General features: G+C 37.2%; 1 long non-coding RNA gene across 2 annotated transcripts in view; it reads left to right on the top strand.

The window, feature by feature from the left end:
• The first annotated feature begins 13,192 nt into the window (after positions 1-13,192).
• Positions 13,193-15,129, top strand: part of LOC143732409 (uncharacterized) — a 28,279-nt gene continuing 26,342 nt past the window's right edge. For both annotated transcript variants that reach the window (XR_013201108.1, XR_013201110.1), the window contains exons 1-2: positions 13,193-13,279; positions 14,016-14,093. This is a non-coding gene — a long non-coding RNA (uncharacterized LOC143732409). The remainder of the gene's footprint in view (positions 13,280-14,015; positions 14,094-15,129) is intronic.

Consider the following 15,129-nt stretch of genomic DNA (forward strand, 5'->3'; position numbering starts at 1 on the left):
GTTACTTACATGTTTGTGGCATTGCTGGCATATCCATATCGTAAAAGTCTATTTGCAAAGCTGCGTTGATACTACGACTGAATTACCAAATAATCCACAGTGAAATGCACCGAATACAAACAAATAATGCACTGCTGAGACATGCACATTGTTGAAGAATAAAAACACACTTTCCTAGCATCAGGCTCCTTTGGAAGGTAATGGTATTGATCCTGTCGTCGTCGATCTTTTCTCGTTCTCAAGACGCCGTGATGTAAACGTAGGCGTTGATATTCTTCTGCAAAGGCGGTCTTTCGCTGCCCTTCGATGTCACAAGTCTCCACTTTTGTGATCCTGTCGTTTTCTGGCCATGGTTTCAATAAAAGCAGTTTTTTTAATAACAAGGAAGTTTCTAAATTTACAGGGAATTTTTTTTATAGTAAAACGACCTCTTAACTGTCAAAAGATCAAGGAAAATTTGGAATTCTCAGTTGATGACCCCTTTAAGCCACGCTTTTAAAGTGTATGGTTTACAAGAGATTTAAGTAAGCAACAGTCGATTTCGTGTAATACTTTCACAACACAATAAGGTACCCCAACAAACACCGATATACCCTGATATATACTTGGTACACATTATACAATAACAGTAACATTCAGTGGATAGTTTTTGAGTACGAATGGGTCATTTTGAGTAGAAAATTAACTCCAGATGTCACAAAACAGCAGGTTACTAGATCTAACAACAAAAGCAATGCTAAAACAGTGTAAATACGACTTAAAAAAGTGTTCATGATGCCTTAAAATTTTAAGTTTAGTTGACTTAAATGTCCAAGTTGTCACTTAGTACAACTTAACATTAAACTTTTTACATTTGTGTAATTAATTAACATATTAATTTAAACCAATAGTTTTCTACTGTGTAATTATTCATGCCCTAGTGTGTGATGGGAACACCAGTACTAAAAAGTTGAGTAGGTTTTACTTACTATTATGACTTTGATATTTACCTTAAATAATCATTGTAAACAAACAATTCCAAGTAAAATATACTTTTTTTCTGTAGTATTTACTTCACCACCAAATCATGAACCACATACTAGTATAGCCTACTTGTATTGCGTTTATCGTACCTTATATGGTAGAAATAGTAATAGTAATATGCTAGTATGCGGTTCAAACTCAGCAATTGTGATTTTGAATTCTGTCCAAATTAAACATGACTGCTTTTTTTTTCACACAGCCTCATTAAGATTTTTATTTATTTATATATTTATTGTTTAATTTTTTTTCTCTTTACTATTTGTTTCATTATCATCTTTATTCATTTTCCTCTCATTTATTATTTTCCCCTTGTCTATTCTTTTATATTTATTTATTTTTCTTTTATTAATTTGGCTATTTTTTGAACTTCGTTTAATATTTTAACTGAAGCTCCATTTTTCATTAAACTACCTACATCAAACTTCATTAGATTGAAACCTTTTTGCCAACTCTCTGGCTAAAAATAACAATTGGTGTTTTGTGTTCTGCTAGCATCCCATCCGATTTAAAAAGACAATCAATAACGAGAGTCTGATCATGGAAACTGCTCAGAACAGCCACTGGAGTAGCAGCTTCTGGTATGATCTTCTCCTTAATCAATTTCTTCTCTTCATTTTATATATATCATTATTAGCAGTCCATCTTCTTATTTTAATAGGCTTTGTGATGTACGCATTGAGCACAATGATTTCTGTGACATCCTATGCTAATAAGTGTATCTCAAACATCATTTAGATATCAAATTCCTTCCAAATAGTGTTGAAGTTGAGTCTCAGGACAGCTTATTTACTAACTTTCATGAGATTGATTTTTCGAGCTTAAGTTTCCATCTCTGTGGTTTTTTTTTAAAAGAGATATTTCAGAATATTGCGCAGCCTCCTCAGTCCCCTCAAGGGATTAGAACATGGCCTTCAAACATGATTTGATGTTAATCATTAATTAGTGTGTGTTTAATGAGACCAAATGCTTTAGTAACAAGCTGTGTAGCGATTCCCTTACAAGCCTGGCATTAGCAAGGTCAATCTATATGACGTTCAACGAGAGAGTCAAAAAAAGAGTCAAAACCAAAGCTCTGGTGTCATGTCCATAACAAAAACATGGAAAATCTGACAAAGTCTGCATGCACAAGAATAGGATTCACAGTCAGTCAGCATCATGAGGGCATGACTCACCTGTTTGCTCAGTTAAGTGGAGTGTGGCGTCCTCTCACATTCTCAGGTGGGTGCTACAGGTTAATGAATGGAAAGCCGAGAGCTCAAGAGTGTATAGTCTTAATACCTATTTTGATAATAGATATCACCGAAGGCTCTTGGAAAGTCAGACCAACTTATCATTAAAGGGATAGTTTAGCCAAAAAGGAAATATTTTCTCACCTTCATGGTGTTCGAAAACCAGTATCTTCCAAAGCAGTATCTGGTCTTTTTGTAGCTTGAAAGCGTTAGTCCTCATTCATTGGAAATGATTGACCAGCACAGTCTTCAGAATTTCTCCTTTTGTGTTGCACTAAAAATAGAAATCCATATATAGGTTCAAAAGAGCATGAAGATAAGTAATATTTGACTGAATTTTCATTTTTGGCTTAACTATTTAGCACTTTGCTGCTCTTGATGTCTGGCATTGTTTGGAGAACTTCAAAAGAACAAAAGAGTTTACTGTGGAAAAAAAGAACTTTTCTCTGGATAATAGATGAAAGATTTACATTTTGTTTCCAGTATTTCAATTAATTAAACCCTTGAAAGGTAAATTGTGATTGACATTAATTTCCCATTGTTTTTGATATAACAATGGAAAAACTGTCAGCAAGGCTTAAAAACAACTTAATACTTCATGCATAGAATGAGTTATCTGTGATCTAAATGTAATAATCTGATGCGCATGAGAGACAGCTTAATTAAATCAGATATGATTTGAATATCGTCTAAAGGATGTCTTTTGTAATGAAGGCATAGGAAAAATTGTCAAACGACAGTAATTGCTGTAAATTGAGGACTTTGTACAAGAATATATTATGGAAATTGCACAAGTGGTCAAAGACCAATGAAAATCATTTAAAACATAAACTTCAATTTTTAGTCTTTTCCATCTTCGCAGCTTGGTCATGTGCTGCCTAATATCACAGGGTTTTGAATTATGAAAATATGAAGAATGCAGACAAATGTGCTAGTATGATATGAAATATCTCAGGCACGTTTTTAAATCTAAACTGACAGATGCACATATAAGCATTAAAATACCATTAAACATATTTATTATGTATGTTGTTATTGTTATTCATGTGTTAAGTTTTGATTTAATTCACATTAACATAATTCACTTAGCAGACACTAAATTAATAAATGTAATGTAAATGAAATCAAATTTCACCGAACACATTTTCAAGGCTCAGCAAATAGTGCTTCATAATTATTCAGAACTACTCTAAACATCCAGTCATCTGGAGCACAGAAACCTCAGGAGGCGAGATATGTCCAATGGATCCTGTCAGTACCGATCTGGGTTTGGAGATCCGCTTTTGTCCTCAGAAGGCAGCGGTAAGTCCTGTTGTTTTATTGACATGTAGCTCCAGTTTGGCAGGTTCTCCTCATTTCAGCTCACAGTTTCATTAATGTTGTTGATGCAATGTAGTGGTTTTTGCCTTGGACAGAATAATGTGCTGTGGGCAGAATCTGAAGTTTTAAGGGATTTAGAATCAGTGTGTAACAGAGGCTGTTCTTACTGATAGGATATCAACCATTAGGTTTTTAGAATAGCGGGTTTGGATTACTATTATTAAAAAAAAAAGAAAAAAGTATAGTTTTTTTTGTTTTGGTATGAGTATTGTTACAGTGTCCCTATTTGTACTTTATATCAGGTTGTAAAACAAAATAAGTTTGCATTGCTCATCCCTATACCAGACTGCTACAATAAGCGCTTACAGGGAAAAAAACATGTTGGTTAAACAGCCTCTTTCCTGTATGCCAGAGTCTTGAATTCTGCATTGTGCTGGTAACACAATATAAACATTATGTAACCGTACTGACCCAACAGTGCTCTTAAAACACCCTCCACCCCCTCGTGCTGTAATTACTGGATATGCAAAGCCAAGCAGATAAGACTCTGAAACGTTGTCTAATGTTATTACAGAAGGCCTTTAATAGAGGTAATGGGAGGCTGATTGGAGAGCTTTGTTAGGCTGTGGGGCGTTGGTGTGATGACCTGTGATTATCCAGGCTGTGTGTTGACTGGAAGGAGACCCCCTACCCAGCAGCAACAGCCAGGGAAGCCCACCACATCATTACAGTGAGTTGTTTTGTCATGGAGGTAGAGCTAGTCCCTCATTAGAGCCTGGCTTTCCTCCCTCTCTTTCTCTCCGTCTATGAACTGTGTGAGCTCTGTGGCTCAGGGTGCAGTCCTTATCCACTCACCCACACACACGTGCTCTTACTACACCAATAATCACTTGGAACAAGACAGATTGTAAAGATATACTTTTTGGGATGCCCAAACTAACCTGTCCACTCCTGTATGCATGTTTTTTTTAATACAGTTTTTGATTATAATTTTATATAATAATTTTTATATTCTTATATTGTGTTATATTTTGTATCAGACAGTTTTGGCCTGGGGCCTCTGCGAGTGTTTAAGGCCAGTTCATGGAGCTGTCACATACCCGATTCAGCAAGTGCTGTATTGATCATATACGGTAGGCATGTCTTGAAAACAATTTGTTTAAAATAGTTATGCTGATTTCAGCATGGTAATATTTATTTGGAATATAGTCCAAATTAATTGCCGATCAGCCTGAGATTAAACGTTAATTATTATAAGCTTTTGACAGAGCTAGTTTTTAAATAGTTCAGGGGTAATTGATGCAAAGGCAAAGACGTAAAAAACGAGGCAAAAATGTGGATTGGGAACATATTAACTTTGTTGTGCACATATTTACACTACTTATCAACACCTGAGACAAATATTGATAGGGATCAAATCTGACTCACGCAGGGCAAAAGTGTGAATGTTGGAGGAATGTGTGGATACTTTTATTTATATATTTATATAACATATACACTAAGTGATCAGTTGACTTAACTTAAAAAAGTAAATAAACCATGTGTAATTGAAAAAAAATAAGTTGTGTGGAATTGTCAAGTTCACATAACTTAATTTTTTCAATGACGCATACATTTTATTACTTAATTTTAAGGCAACGGGTTTCCTCACTTTAAGTTAAAGGGTTAGTTCACCCAAAAATGAAAATTAAGTCATTAATTACTCACCCCCATGCTGTACCAACCCCGTAAGACCTTCGTTCATCTTCGGAACACAAATGAAGATATTTTTGATTAAATCTGAGAGGTGGATCACTGCTACATAGGCTGCCTAAGGGAATGAAACTTGACGGCCCAGAAAGTCATTGAAGAAAATGTTTAAATATTCCATGTGCCTACAGTGGCTCAACTTTAAGTTTATCAAGCGACAAGACTACTTTTTTTCCGAGAAAAAAAACATAAATAACGACTTTATTCGACTATTCCTTCTCTTCCTTGTGGGCCTGAGACGAGAGTTCAAGAGATTTCCACGACGCATGCGCGAGAACTGAGAAGAGGACGTTCTTCTAATACTTCTTGTTCAGTTCTCGCGCATGCGTCGTGGAAATCTCTTGAACTCTCGTCTCAGGCCCACAAGGAAGAGAAGGAATAGTCGAATAAAGTCGTTATTTATGTGTTTTTTTTTTTCGGAAAAAAAGTATTCTCGTCGCTTGATAAACTTATAGTTGAGCCACTGTAGGCACATGGAATATTTAAACATGTTCTTTAATGACTTTCTGGGCCGTCAAGTTTCATTCCCTCAGGTAGCCTATGTAGCAGTGATCCACCTCTCAGATTTAATCAAAAATATCTTCATTTGTGTTCCGAAGATGAACGAAGGTCTTACGGGGTTGGTACAGCATGGGGGTGAGTAATTAATGACTTAATTTTCATTTTTGGGTGAACTAACCCTTTAAGTCAACTGATACCTTTTTACAGTGTAACAGGGCTGCCAGTTGATTCAGTTCAGTTCCAGTCTAAGGAAGGAAAAATATGGGGGGTTCAGTAATTCATTTGGACAACACGTGTTGCAGAATATATATGTGCAAATTGCTTCATATTTTTCATATTCTTTGCCCATATTTTATACTCGATGGGCTTAGATAATTAAATTTCACAAATGACTTTAACCTTTATATGGAAAGGGAAATAAAATACCTCAGAGAATTTAATTTACTGCTATTTTCCAAAACATTTTAACTCAAAAGTAATTGTTTCACTTAAAGGTATTGCTTTCAGTTTTACAGTTTGTATCAAAAAAAGAAATGAACATTTATGATGATGCCGTATGATCCCATGTCCTGAAATGTTTCCCCAGAATACAGAGCGTTAATTTTGTTCAACATCCCATTTGGTTTTGATTTTAAGATAAATTAAATGAAATGGTTATATTGATGTCTGTAACCCTAATACACATACAGACACACAACATCAGAATGTAACCTCGCTCTACTGCCAAGCACAAAAAATTCAGACTCATATCAGCTGTGCTGCACAGCTTGAAGCAACAAACTGTAAACTCAAACCATCCGGGTCTGAGAATCCCTGGTCCAGAAAGCTTCTGTTTAGCAATGGAGCGTCGACACGTGTTCCAGTATGGTTTCCGATCACGTGGTCTGGAAGGACTCTTTCACTGCTCGCCGACAGAGGCTTTGGCATTCTGGGGTAGCAGGGTGTGTCCCCCCCCGACAGGGACCCGGTGATGGAGAGTGGCTGGCCAGATGCTGTTTCATGCTAGATTAGCCCTCCTGTGGTCAATTTGCTTTCCTAATGTCAGCTCCCCTCCACTGTCGCCTAGCAACCGCTGCTGCAGCCAAGAGGCCCTGCCATGCATGCAGAATTCCACCTGCCATTTGTAAAGGAGCGCGTGTGTGTATGTGTAAAACAGGCCGCTGTGCATGCTTGAACTGGATCTAAATGACTCCCAGACTTAGGTATACTGAGGTAACCATACAAAAGAATAAAGAAAAATCTCTTATGAGGAATTTTTAATGCTTGTTCCTTATTCCAACTCTCCTCCTGACATAAAAAAGCAACAGGAAGTCACATTCCCCTTGTTTTAACACACTTCTTCTTAGGCGTGCTGCTCCCTCTGTCTCCATTTGTCTTACGAAGACGACTGAGGTGTGATAATATATTGGCTGCTGGAATTTGCACTTATGTGTCTGTATATACGCAGGAAATGGCGAGTGAGCGAATGGATCTTGATTACATTTGCAAGGCATGAGCTGAAGTGAAGGTCTGAATGAGATGCTCTGCGCTCAGCGTTAACGGCACAGGAGCCTGATGCTCCTCTGAATGCAAGACAAGCGTTTTCTTTTGTGAGTAACAGCAGCCACGTCAATACCAGCTCAGCCCTCTAGCTGTACAGACTACAGAGCTCTGAATGATTCGACACTGGGACGATGCCGATCCTAAGAAAATTATCTCTGTGTTACGCCTCAGTCTCAGAAATGTGTTCTTGAATACTCCAGATGTTTTCCGCACCACGCTTGTGTAGTTGACTGCTGAAGAAACCTTGTACGTACCCTGCAATATTAAGAGAATGTGTTTTTGTGCTGATACTCTGTCAGTGGTTCTCAGTTGCTATATGGTGGTGTGTTGGCGACCCAAACTGCCATAAAATTCTTTCACCTAAAGGGGTGGTTGATTATGATTTCACTTTTTTAACTTTAGTTAGTGTGTAATGTTGCTGTTTGAGCATAAATAATATCTGCAAAGTTACAACGCTCAAAGTTCAAAGCAAAGGGAGATTTTTTAAGGGCTACAACTGACGGCTGGTAGGGACTACACGGCATTCCTCCTAGGTTAGTGACATTACAAACCTTAAAATTTACATAAACCCTGCCCCCGGGAACGTGATTTATAGGGATCTCCCAGTCACGTGACCCCTAGCCGCGTGTCAGCCATTTTGACGGAATACATCCGTCAGCTACTCAGTGGTAATGGATCTATTATTAGGGGCAAAGAGTATAGAAGTTGTTCTTCTATACTCTTTGTTAGGGGTGGGCCACCCCTAATAATAGATCCATTGCCGTGGGTAATATATATTATTAGTATATTATTATACTAATAATATAATTACATAAAAACGTTTTGACATTGGGCTACAGTGTGTTAGGTAAATGCATTTACCAGTGACTCTGAAACTAACTGAGCAGTTCCACGGCTCTCTTCTCTACTCTTTACTACTACTTTAATACTGTTTCTAGCTAGTGGTGGTAGTTTTTTTTCTCACTGCTACAAAAAAAAAACGTAGAAAAATTTAGTCAACCCACACAACGTTAGAACCGTGAAAAAATGCACAATAGTTCTATCATAAAGGCCGACAGCTAAATGTTTGATTAACAAATTATTTTCTGTTTAAAGCAACAACAAAAAAACTATATATATATAACGTTATATATCATAAAATTGGGAGCCTGATGTGTTCGGCTAAGACAAGCTTATGTTTTGCTGAATGCTTGGTAGTGTGCACAAACATTGCGGATTTCTATGGCAACAGTGGATTTAACATTTGATCCCGAACTCAGAGAAATCATTCATTAGCCTTCGAGGGGACAACTTACCTGATCCAAAATGAAGACTGCAAAGTGTGTTGAGTTGGAAGCCAAACACCGTCATCAGCGTTTTGCCTGTTTATTCCTGCCAACCACTTGTTTCTCCGTTTTGTTTCTTTTGGGATACGGTATAAAGATATTCCTTTTGTATGATCATGCATCTGATCGCAACAACTGCACAGCATCGCTCGGGCATGATAGAAATATTTCGCGACGAGCTGTATTATCACCAGTGGTATAGCATTTTCTATTCCGTCAAGATGGCTGCTCCAAATGCCGTGATGTCACGCGGGACATCCCTATAGGTTATATTCATCAACTAACTATTCAGAAATGTTGTCTACATGTTGTCACTTCTTTTTGAGTCACTCCATCTTTGTCTGACTCCGGTTTGAACATAAAAGGCTAAACATTTTTGAATTTTTTAGGACACAAGCTGTTGTAGCTCCGTCCCCTGTGCTGGGAGCAGCAGCTCATTTGCATTTAAAGAGACAGACACAAAAACGGTGCGTATTTGATCACCCTCAAAAAGTGACAATTTTAACATGCTATATAAAATATTTGTTGGTATTTTGAGCTACAACTTCACATACACACTCTGGGGACATCAGATACATATTTTATATCTTGTGAAAAGGGCATTACTCCCCTTTAAAGTAACAAAAATTTCTTTTAAAATCAATTCATTAACATTGCCATAAACTGCATAGGCCCGTGATATAGGTTGAGTAGGACATTCTGGTTTCTAAATATGTTTAGATGGTCTCGGCAGTCAGTATTTTATCGCACAAAACACGTATTTAGTGTAGTTTGGGCCGTAGTTCATGATTTGAAGATGAAGGCAGTTCAAGTAAAGTTCAAGAATATTTTAAGTATACTTTATGTAGTAAGTATTCTAATAGCAATCTACTAGTAGTATAATTGTAAATGTACAATTCAATACTAGTTTGTGTATAAAAGTATACTTTTAAGTATTCCTCAAGTGTAACAGTAGTAAACTGTTTGTGCTGCAATTATACACTACAAGTGAACTTAGCACATTTTTTTAGTTTATGAAAGAAAACTTTAAAATATACTCTCTGTAAACTACTAGTTTTATTTTGCAAGTACTTGTAAGTTTTTTAAGTGAACGTATCATCATACTATTTATATATTATTTTTGCACTTTAAATAATAATTAGGTATTAATTTGTATACTTAAAATAACAGAATTTTTTGTAAATTACAATGTACACTAATAGTGGACTACACAAAAATTCACATACACAGAATTAGGAATATATCTGTTTTTTTAATAAATCAATATTTTCTAACAATGTAAGTTTACAAGACAGTATGTAAAACTATATGAAAGAAGTATTTAATTGGCTACTCAACCAAAAGAGTAAACACAACTACAAGCCAAGTATACTTAGAATACTACTTTAAGTATAATTTTAAGTATATCTCAATTAAAAGATTGAGTACAAAAATAGGCCAAATATACTTAGACCTTTCTGTCAGTATAAGTCAATACGTAAATGTAATTTTAAGTATGTTTCTAAAAGTATATAAAAAGTATACTATTTTTAGTTTAAAAGACGTATACCAATAGCACACTTGAATAAATTTATTTATCATAAGAGATGCTCAGCAGGCATTAATTCAGTCTAAATATATATATATATATAAATTCATCTAGTTTGATATTGGAATTTTAATTGTACAACTAGTTTCTTTTTTTTCTTTTTTTATATTTAGAATATCTTTGCTGTCATCAACAGTAATATTCACTTTAAGTTAATTTTTCAAAAGACTCACATTGTTAAATGTAAAGTTTAGCAAATCTCAGAATAAATAGAACTTTATTAGAAGTGTAAAGACATGGGATATACTTAAAAAATACCTAGACCTGTTTATTTTGTATGAATAGTTGTATTTATTATTTGCATCTACCATTGTTTTCCCCCATGCTGACCCTATCAGAACAGACGTGTGACCCATTTGTAGGTCACGACCCTCTAGTTGAGAACCACTGCTCTATGCCAGTGTCCTATGAACTATCCTCTTGTTCAGCAATGCATGTAGTGTTCCTAATCCAGCACCCATATCAAGATTCCAGGCAGTGCTACAGGATGGGGTCAAGATTTGAACTCTCTTCTCAGCCGCTCGTTCAATTTGATTATAATTGACCGGCAGGCTGAGAGGCAGTGAGATAGAGAGAGAGCTGGTGTGCAAAGCTAACGAGGGCTGATTGTAAATACAGCAGCAGGAGAGCCACGTGTATGCCCAGCCCTCTTCAGCCCGACTCGGGTAGAGTGTTTTAAAAGCACTGGAGCATGGGCCTCTCGCCTATGGAGCGGGAGCCGAGAGCTTATGATGGGGCCAACCGGAGGTTTCCATCTGCTCTCATTCTCTTTTTCACAGGAGCACGAGTGGCTTGTTCACACCAATGTTCTGGCCTGATCTCTTAAAAATGGCCACCACTTCATCAACCGCCCACCTCTGATATTAAATGCATCCAAATATATCCTGACACCACTTCGGTGCTCACAGGGCACTGAATGCAGAGAAATCTGTACAAGGTGTTTATAGAAGTCTCAGAGCCTTCACTAGTGACTAGATTCTGAAGCTTCTTACACTGTTTGAAGGATCTCATATGATTTTATCATGGTTTTACTGTATAATTAACGTTTTCTTCAAGCAGAAGGAGCTGGATGAAATATTTTTTTCACAATCTGACTTGTGATGCATCCTGGAATCACAATCACATCATGTTTGTTTGTTTAGTCAGAGGAGAACTGGTCCCCTGACTGAGCCTGGTTTCTTTTACCTCAATCTTGTCACCTGATGGGAATTTGGGTTCATTGCCACTGTCACCTCCGGCTTGTTAAGTTGGGGACACTTAATATTCAGCAGTATTATTGATTTGACCACATGGACACTATTGGATAAGAACTGAGCTGGATGATGACATCGCTGCTTTATAGCTGAATTGAACTCATTAATTAATGAACTTTACATAGCTATTGGACTGAACCGAATTAACAGTGAACTGACTTCAGCTTAACAATTACACTGTTGTCTTTTTAGAGCTTGTTTTCATCATTTTCCTGTTTATCACCCTAAAGGGACCAGACGATATCCCAGGCGAAGTTTGGAAACTAATGGGACGGCAGGGTGCTGAGAGCCTGGCATCACTATTCAATTGAATGATCGCAGAAAAAAAAACACCCCGAGCTGGGCCAACCAGTGTCACTTTGCCCATCTGGAAGGGAAAGGGCAATGTGAGCGAATGTACCAACTACAGACCCATCAGTCTCCTGTGCCATACAATGAAGATCTTTGAAAGGATTCTCGACGGGTGCCTCCAAAGCATCGCCAACACCACCCCAAATCAATGCGGTTTTGCCAAGGGATGCGGAACGATCAATGCTATCCACGGCTGCTGGGAAACATTGAGATAAAAACAAGAAAATCCACATGGCATTCCTGGACTTGGAGACGGGGTTTGACCGAGTCCCCTTCAGAACGATCTGGCGTCCCTTTTGATCGCACCAGATCCCTGAGGCCTGTGTCCGATGAACCCAACTCCTCCACCAGGATACTACCAGCGTAGTCTGCTGCCCTGTGGAAATCTCGCAAGCTTTCAGCATTAGCACTGGAGTTCACCAAGGATCGGCCCTCTTGCCCCTTCTATTCATCCTTTGCATGGATATGGCAATGGCAGACATCCAATCGCCACACCCGTGGACACTCTTGTACACTCTTGTACACTGACAACGTTCTACTCACCAACGAAGAGCAAAAGACCCTCAATGACCAAGTGCAACAGTGGAAAGATCAACTGAACGAGAACGGACTGCAGCTCAATCTCACGAAGGGCGAGTGTATATAGAATGCGGCCCACAAACCATAGGCACCACCATCGTAGACGATCAAGACCTGAAGAAAGAGGACTGCTTCAAATACCTAGGCTCCACTCTCTCGGCAGACGGTGACCGCCTCGCAGACTCACATGCATATTAATCGGAGTGTTGGCCTGCATCCACCAAACACCAGCAGGCCCTCCACAGTATGGAGATGCGTATGCTCTGATGGTCGCTTGGGCTGACCCACCTGCACCAGGTCATGAATGAGGACGTGCAGAAGGTACTGGGAGAAGGTACTGGCATTTTTCAACGCTGTACAACTAAAAAAGCGCAATGTAAATAAAAATCAACTTCTTTAAGTTTTTCTTTATAACTAATTCAGAACCTTATTTCAAAATGTTACGAATACGGTGGTTGGGATGTGATATTTTTGTAAAGGCTGATGCTACTTTATGCCAAAAACACTTTCATTACTAAAAAACATTCACTACCAATTGCACTGAAACTATTCAGTCTGAATTTGTCCATGAAAATATATGGATGATTGTAGTACAATATTTCATACTCACGTCAAGAAGATCCTGTGAAGTCCTGTGCACCTGACCAGCTTTAATATAGCACACCTGAAGAACAACTTAAATGGAATGGTGCTAGATGTGTGTGTATGCATGTGTTTGATTGGAGGTGAGCAGGAGGTGTGCTGATGTTGACCCAGAAGTGAAGTGATGCATGGAGGACAGACAGCAGTGACAGCAGGAGAGAACAGGTTCCTCAAAAGGTGAGAGAAGCTGCTGGTCCCAGCTGACCCATCCCTTCTTTGCATATGTGTGTATTTTAATTACTATGTATTATTGTGTTATGTATATGTGTTATATGTATTATTATTAAAATGTTTTTGTTAAAGATACATAGGCACAATTTGTTTGTCTCAAAAACAATTTCAAACATTGAAAATCAAAAAATTCTTTATAACAATGTTTTTAAGATAATGAGAAACATAAATGCATCTACTCATTATTATTTTTATTCTAAAATGTTGTAAAGTAGTCATAATAAAGTCATCAAAAATATTAAATGTAAAATGTATTATTACTATTAAAGTATAATTTTTTGTATAATTTTTTTCAACCGTTTAGGTATAAGTATTTTAATGTTTCTCATGATCTTAACGTTTTGTTATAGTCAAGTGTGTTTAAAACTTCAAACAGTGTATGTGTGTGTGTTTATGCATACTATGTGTCTTTATTCATTGTCTACTACAGGGCAAATTAAAGTTATTTTTGTGACTGACACCCGACTGATTTAGAACTTTGCAAGCTTGGCTGCTGATTGGTTCCCAGCAGGCCTGCCGGACTGCGTGTGTGTGTGTGTGTGTGTGTGTGCGTGCCTGTAGGCTCCTCTGATATTTACAGCAGGGTCCGTTCTTTATTTAATCATTGCCTCTGGGGTTCTCTTGGATGTTTTGCCTGCAGCAACTTTAGACAGCTGATGCCATATTTGGTCCTTACCAACAGGTCTCCCGTTCATGGTACTCTCAACTGAGACAGAGGATTCAGGGCCGGACTAGCAGTGTTGACAGGTGTGAAACCCAGGTACAAGAGGAGCAGGCCTGTGTGTGTGCGTGCAAATGTGTATGTTCCTCCTTGCTCACAACACATATCTCATCTTACCCTCAATCCTGCACATTTGCGGACTAAAAAGGAATAAATATCCTTGTTTGGATGAAAAAAAAAAAATGATATCACGATAGAGTATGTAAGATATATTTTTTCTTTCATCCATCTATAAAATTTCATGGCTTATAGAGAAATAAGTGGGTATTACTCTGGAGATAGTTTGGATATTGCACAGAGTAGGACAAAAGATCAGGATATTAGAGTTATGTATCTCCAGCTTTACACTACAGGCCACATTTACAGCCCAAGCCGAATACAAGCACATTCAAATTTCAAGCTTTGTTAAACTTTATCTTCAGAAGCATCGGCTTCATCAGCAATTTGGAGACTTTCACCAACATCTCTAGTTCACTTTGACCTGTAAAGATACAGCCTGTTTAAACACAACTGTGAAATGAGTTTAGGACAATCTACAGTATGTCTGGATTTTAAAATTCCAGAATCATTTTAAATTAGTGGTTTTCTATTTTACAATATTTTAAAAAGCATTTTTTCCCTGTGATGGTAAAGCTGAATTTTCAGAATGATTACTCCAGTCAGATTAAATGATCCTTCAGAAATCATTCTAATATACTGATTTGGTGCCCAAAAACATTTGTTATTATTGTCAGTTGAATTTTTTGGAAATCATAATACTTTTTCCCCCAGAGAAGTTTGAAATATAGATCTTTCGTAGCATTATAAATGTCACTTTTGATCAACTTAATGCATCCTTGCTGAATAAAAATATTAATTTCTTGGTAGTGTAATTTTAAAATGTAGTATAGTTTTGTTTTCAAAAAATAAATTATTATTATTCTTACTACTTCATTATTATTTCTATTTATTTATACATTAACATTAAGCCTCTGATGGTTACTGCAAAGATGAACTTGTGTCTCGATTGGACTTGTTTATTAAATAATATTGTCATTTTTATTAGATTTTTACATGGTTTTTTCTTTTCTTTTTT

The sequence above is a fragment of the Siphateles boraxobius genome, unplaced genomic scaffold (assembly GCF_051911475.1).
Source record: "Siphateles boraxobius isolate OS27281-9 unplaced genomic scaffold, OSU_SipBor_1 9, whole genome shotgun sequence".
Taxonomy (NCBI): Eukaryota; Metazoa; Chordata; class Actinopteri; order Cypriniformes; family Leuciscidae; genus Siphateles; species Siphateles boraxobius.